The sequence below is a fragment of the Podarcis gaigeae genome (assembly GCF_964106915.1).
Source record: "Podarcis gaigeae genome assembly, chromosome: 7".
NCBI classification, from domain to species: Eukaryota; Metazoa; Chordata; class Lepidosauria; order Squamata; family Lacertidae; genus Podarcis; species Podarcis gaigeae.
Genome location: NC_139683.1, coordinates 76699610 through 76705639, shown reverse-complemented (window position 1 = coordinate 76705639; position 6030 = coordinate 76699610).

Below are 6030 nucleotides of genomic sequence, written 5' to 3'. Positions count from 1 at the left end.
AGCTTTATTTGCTAGAGTTAGGGGAACACATATGAATTTCTTAAATTGGAATAAATTGAACCATATTTACAGAAAATGCTGTGGGAGTGAGTAGACTTACTAAGCTGTCATCCTTCTGGGAAAATCAGTTAGTTCAGACTCTAGTAGGAACTAAAAAGGAGCCACATCTCCTGTCTGCCCGTTTCCTGGAAAGAATGTTGTTTGCCTGCCATCTCACGTCTAGACAGCCACAATATCTTACCCTCCAGCCATATTGTGAGTTAGAACAAGACTGGAGTGGCCTAGTGAGCCATTTCTACCACTGACTCTTTAGTCAGACTTTATATTTCCTATCCACCCCTGTCTGTGCTGATTTGTAAGATCTGCATCGGCATTCAATAAGTGTTGCCCTTCACACCTACAGATGATCTTGTGGCCGGACAACACATGTTGCCAGAGATCCAAGATCAGATCTGCTGATGCCAGGGCTTTTCTTCTAGAACAGGCATGGCCAACCAGTAGATCACGATCTACCGGTAGATCCCCAGCTGATCCTGGTAGATTGTGGGACCCTTATCGATCGTGGGATTAAATGAAGTTTACCGAAAGTTAACAAATAAAAGCTGAAGAACTCTGGACAATCCTACCCCCCAAAAGCTCAACAATTCTGGACAATCCACCCACCCCACGCACGCTCCTCCTCCCTCCAATGACAATGAGTAGATCACTGCCAGTTTTTTTATACTGGGAGTAGATCACAGTCTCTTGGGAGTTGCACATGCGTGTTCTAGAAAAAGAGGTGCCAGAACTCACCATGAACGCCTCCCTTGTTCTCTGACAATGGCAATGGTGCCCACCTGAAAAAAAGTCCTACATGATGCATAAGTTAAAACCCCTCCCCTCTGTGCATATTGGCCTTTTGCAGAGCTGCTACAGACACTCATTGTTGTGCCTGCATGCCTTGTCCCCTGCAGCTCCAATTCTCAGCCAATTAAATTAAAAACAAAACAGGCTTTCAGCTGCATTCATATCAGGTTCTCTGCCACCCACGGACAAGTCAACACCCAAGCCCAAAGGCATCAACTGTAGAAATTCAAAAGACTCCTGCATGTTCAATGAAGGATCAAATTCTTACAGATTCTAGACAATCCGAGAAAGCTCACCCATTTAGACCAGGACTATCCAATTTGTGGTCTTTCAAATGTTGAACTCTCAGTTCCCACCAGCTCTAGCCAACATGGCTATGAGGGATGATGGATGTTTTTGTTAAGTTGTGGGTGAACATATCAGACGACACAGCGATTCTTCAGACAGCTCTTGTTTGTTCACAGGCCTGAACTGAACTGAACTGAAGGGTTCAACCAGCCTGCGTATATAGAGCTCCACTACAACTACAACGCAACTGTAACACTTTCTGTAACTATCCAATCACTGAATGTCACTTTCAATCCCTTATTTGCATATGTGGACCTGAGTGAAAACTATCTACAGCATCCCCCTGCTGGCCCAGGGTGAGAACTTCAGTACATAATAGTTATAGTCCAGCAACATTTGAAAGGATACAGGTTCAGAACTCCTGATTTACTCGGCAAGCACAGTAAATGGATGGGAAATCAGCATTAGACAAAGAAGTAGCCATTACTGATGATACCTTATGTATACCATTTTACTAACTGTAATTGGAGACATGGCCAAATAAGTTTAGGCCCATAATCTTTTTGTAAACATTTTATTCAAAATCTATACATTTTTTTAAAAAAGTTTCCAACATTCCAGCACACACCCTCACGTAGCCATACAAGTTGAGGAAACTTGAAGGATGTTGACAAGCTGGAGTGTGTGAGCTGGGTATGTTTAGTCTGGAAAATAGGAGCCTAAGAGGAGATATGATAAGGTAAAGGTAAAGGTACCCCTGCCCGTACGGGCCAGTCTTGACAGACTCTGGGGTTGTGCGCCCATCTCACTAAAGAGGCCAGGGGCCAGCGCTGTCCGGAGACACTTCCGGGTCACGTGGCCAGCGTGACAAAGCTGCATCTGGCGAGCCAGAGCCGCACACGGAAACGCCGTTTACCTTCCCGCTGGTAAGTGGTCCCTATTTATCTACTTGCACCTGGAGGTGCTTTTGAACTGCTAGGCTGGCAGGCGCTGGGACCGAGCAGCGGGAGCGCACCCCGCCGCAGGGATTCGAACCGCCGACCTTTCGATTGGCAAGTCCTAGGCGCTGAGGCTTTAACCCACAGCGCCACCTGCGTCCCCGGAGATATGATAGCCATCTTCAAATATCACAAGGGTTGTCCCATGAAAGAGGAACAAGCTTGTTTTCTCCAGCTCTGGAGGGTAGGACTCGAACCAATGGCTTCCAAGTTACAAGGTAAGAGATTCCAACTAAACATATGGAAAAACCTTCTGACAGTAAGAGCTGTTTGGCAGTGGAACAGATTCCCAGGAGAGGTTGTGCATTCTCCTTCCTTGGAGATTTTTAAGCAGAGGTTGGATGGCCATCTGTCATGGATGCTTTAGCTGAGATTCCTGCATTGTAGGGAGTTGGACAAGATGACCCTTGGCCCCCTTCTACGATTCTATTATTACAAGTCCTCCTGTTCAAGATTCTAGCCACTCATATCCTCCTTCCTTAGGGGTGCAAGCAGGCCAGTTCACTCATTCCCCTCTGTTGTAAATAAAAATATGCCCTTTTCCCTTATGGGGTATCCAAGAGCCCATATAGAGTCCTTACATAGGTTCCCTATTGGTAGGAGAAAATAACAGAGGCCAACCAGAGAATATTGAGAAGCAAAGCAGCTAGTAAGCCTGATCTTTATTGATCTGTTGCAACAGGGTGCTCCCCTCACACGCAGGAGAGGAAGAGGACCCCCCAAAATGCCGTGCAAGGGCTTATAAAGACTTTTGAAATTGCCATCCTGTAGATCAAGACCACCCCCCAGAAACATTATGCATACATCACAGAAGGGGTGTAACCTAAGACCACCCCTCAGATACATCCCACCTACATCACAGAAATTTAAATGTTGTTTTTCTCCTGTCACAGTTTATCTCCTGTCTGGCAAGTTACTTGACTGGATTGCCTGGGGAGCCTGGCCAGTCTTTTGTAGTGGTAAAATACCGGTACTTATTTCCTGGGCCAGGTCACAGGCTCACACCTTATTCAAACAGACAAATCCTTGAGACAGGATTTGTGAGGAAAGAGACAATGGGGAGGCTTTTCCAGTTTAACCTTGCAGAGAAAGGATTTGGTCAGTTTAGGAATCAAAATGGTTCCAGGTTGGTCTTCCTGTGTTGATCTATGTATGTGCAGTTATGGACATTACCATATATCTAAGACCATAAAATTCCTATCACACCTCCTCCTTCCCCAGTTTTCCATTTTTATTTTCCAAATGGCCCCAGCAAGTCACTGAGAATGCTCAGTCATCATTGGGCTGTGTTTTTCAGTTTTCACCACCTTTTCAGGTTGATGATGATGATGATTGAAATGATGGTGATGTTGATGACATACCTTGGGGTTCACCCAAACATGCACCTCCCTCTTTTTTAAATCTCAGTGGTCCCATTTTATATCTAATTCTGTCAGCACTCTAGCTCCTGTGTTTTCCCTTTGAAAAAATATTTAGAAGAACTTGTTTTAAATGGCTGGGGAGCAAATTCAACCTGCAACCTAATTGCTTCCCCAAGTAAACTGCTCTGTTATCTCTCATTAGGGAAACGGGGAGAATTTAATTCAGTTCACATTTAAAGGCAAATGCACCACGCTCATACCTTCCAAAACAATGTGAGAAACAAAATACTGGCATCCTTTTAAATGAGCACTTTTCTGAATATAGATAGGTAGCCGTGTTGGTCTGCCATAGTCAAAACAAAAGAAAAAAAATCCTTCCAGTAGCACCTTAAAGACCAACTAAGTTAGTTCTAGGTATGAGCTTTCGTGTGCATGCACACTTCTGAAGAAGTGTGTATCTGAAGAAGTGTGCATGCACACGAAAGCTCATACCTAGAACTAACTTAGTTGGTCTTTAAGGTGCTACTGGAAGGAATTTTTTTCTTTTGTTTTCACTTTTCTGAATTTTGTGATGCAGTTCCCCAACCAAACGTTTTCAAAAATGCATTATATTTGGGGGAAATTGTTGGCAAAATTACGTACATTCGTCAAAACGGCATACAAAAAAATGTACTTATTAGGGGAAATTTCCACTAATTTCTTTGATGAATTTTCTTGAGGATTCTTTTTTTCTAAATCCCAAATTGCTGGAGAATTGAATGTACAATGGTGAAAGATGGAGAAACTAAGAGAACCAAAGCTGAAAGATTTTTCCATTCCTGTCTTTCATACAGAGTCTGGTGTATTTGCTTACATTCCTGCTTTTCTTGGGAGGTGAAGTTTCTGCTTTTCTTGGGAATAATAGAACAGATTAATATTATTTTTTTTACTGTAGTTAAGGGTCACTGAACACATCTTGAAAAACATGGGCACTTCCCCCAACCTCTAACCACAGTTTTCTATGCTCACAGAAGATTTTGAGATATTCTTGATTCTCAAATATTTTCAGAACGAAAATGGACATCTTTTAATAGAATATGAGGATTGCGAGTTTCAAAGGGAAAGGTTCCTCAAAAGGAGTGTGTTTGTTCTAATTACAGTGGTACCTCAGGTTGCATATGCTTCAGGTTACAGACTCCGCTAACCCAGAAATAGTACCTCGGGTTAAGAACTTTGCTTCAGGATGAGAACAGAAATCGTGCTCCAGCGGCGCGGCGGCAGCAGGAGGCTCCATTAGCTAAAGTGGTGCTTCAGGTTAAGAACAGTTTCAGGTTAAGAACGGACCTCCGGAACGAATTAAGTACTTAACCCGAGGTACCACTGTAGTAATATAGGTCAACCTATATGAAAATAATGTTTGAGGAAGGTATTGTGAAGCAATTAACTGTTCTCTTAAAATTAATCTGCATTCCTATCACTGGCTTTTATCAATAAAACCCAATCACATTCCATGTTGGAAGTTGGGGTGTTGTTGTTTTTTTAAAAAAATCAGTTTTACGCCATATTTTTTTCTCAGGTGTAAATGTAAGATTCCAGTACACTTTGAGTTTTTGTTTTGTTTTTTGCAGATACATCATCTCCATTGCAGTCAAGGCTGGCCCAAGAATTTTGGTGCCTGAGGCAAACCACCAAATGGCACTCGCCTCCCTGCCTAGGAAGAAGGCGTGAGTGAATATCTAAATTGGGAACAAGGGCGGGGGGATTATGGGTCTATGTTGGGATCTTCTGCCTCTGTGGATCTTGCCGCCTGAGGCAATTGCCACATGTTGCCTTATGCTTGAGCCGGCCCTGATTATAGCACCGGAGGAAGAAAATAGTCTACAGGCCAACCAGACAACCTATGATGTTAAAAGGGGAAATTTTGGACATTTACAAAATCTGTCAATGTTCACTTGCTGATGACAAGGTCTAGCAAAAGTGCAAAGCAGGTGAATGAAAACAGTTGAGCCTAGCTCCCATTTGGGTATTGTGGTTCTTGAAACACCAATATGGGAAATAGGATTATGGTGGCAGCAAGGAAGCAACCTTTGCTGTGTGTTGATGGCTTATAGAGATTAGGATGCAAAATGAAGTCATCTTTCAGAACCTGGCATACCGGATTGCTTTGTGGTCTATGGAAATAGATGCTAAAGTACACTCTGACAAATTGCCCCGCTTATGAGTTAAAGTGCAATGTTTGCTGTTTACTTCAGGCAACAGAGGGAAGTCCCTGATTTTGTTTTCTGCAACGTCCACCCAGCTCTCCAGCCTCGTATTGCTGGCTGACAAGTGATTCCTCCTTGACCCAGTTTCTCCAATCTCAGGTAGACATCATTGAGTTATGGGAGGGGGGGTCCCCTCCACTTTTCTATATTCTATGGTAAGGCTGCTTTCGTAGCTGGGACAGAATTGTCAGAGGATGTGGGACATTGTATTCATTTTCAGTCCTCTTAGGAATCCACCCATTTTTATTTTGTAAAGAAGTTACTTATTTAGATCCTGTCCCTCTGCCACAAATG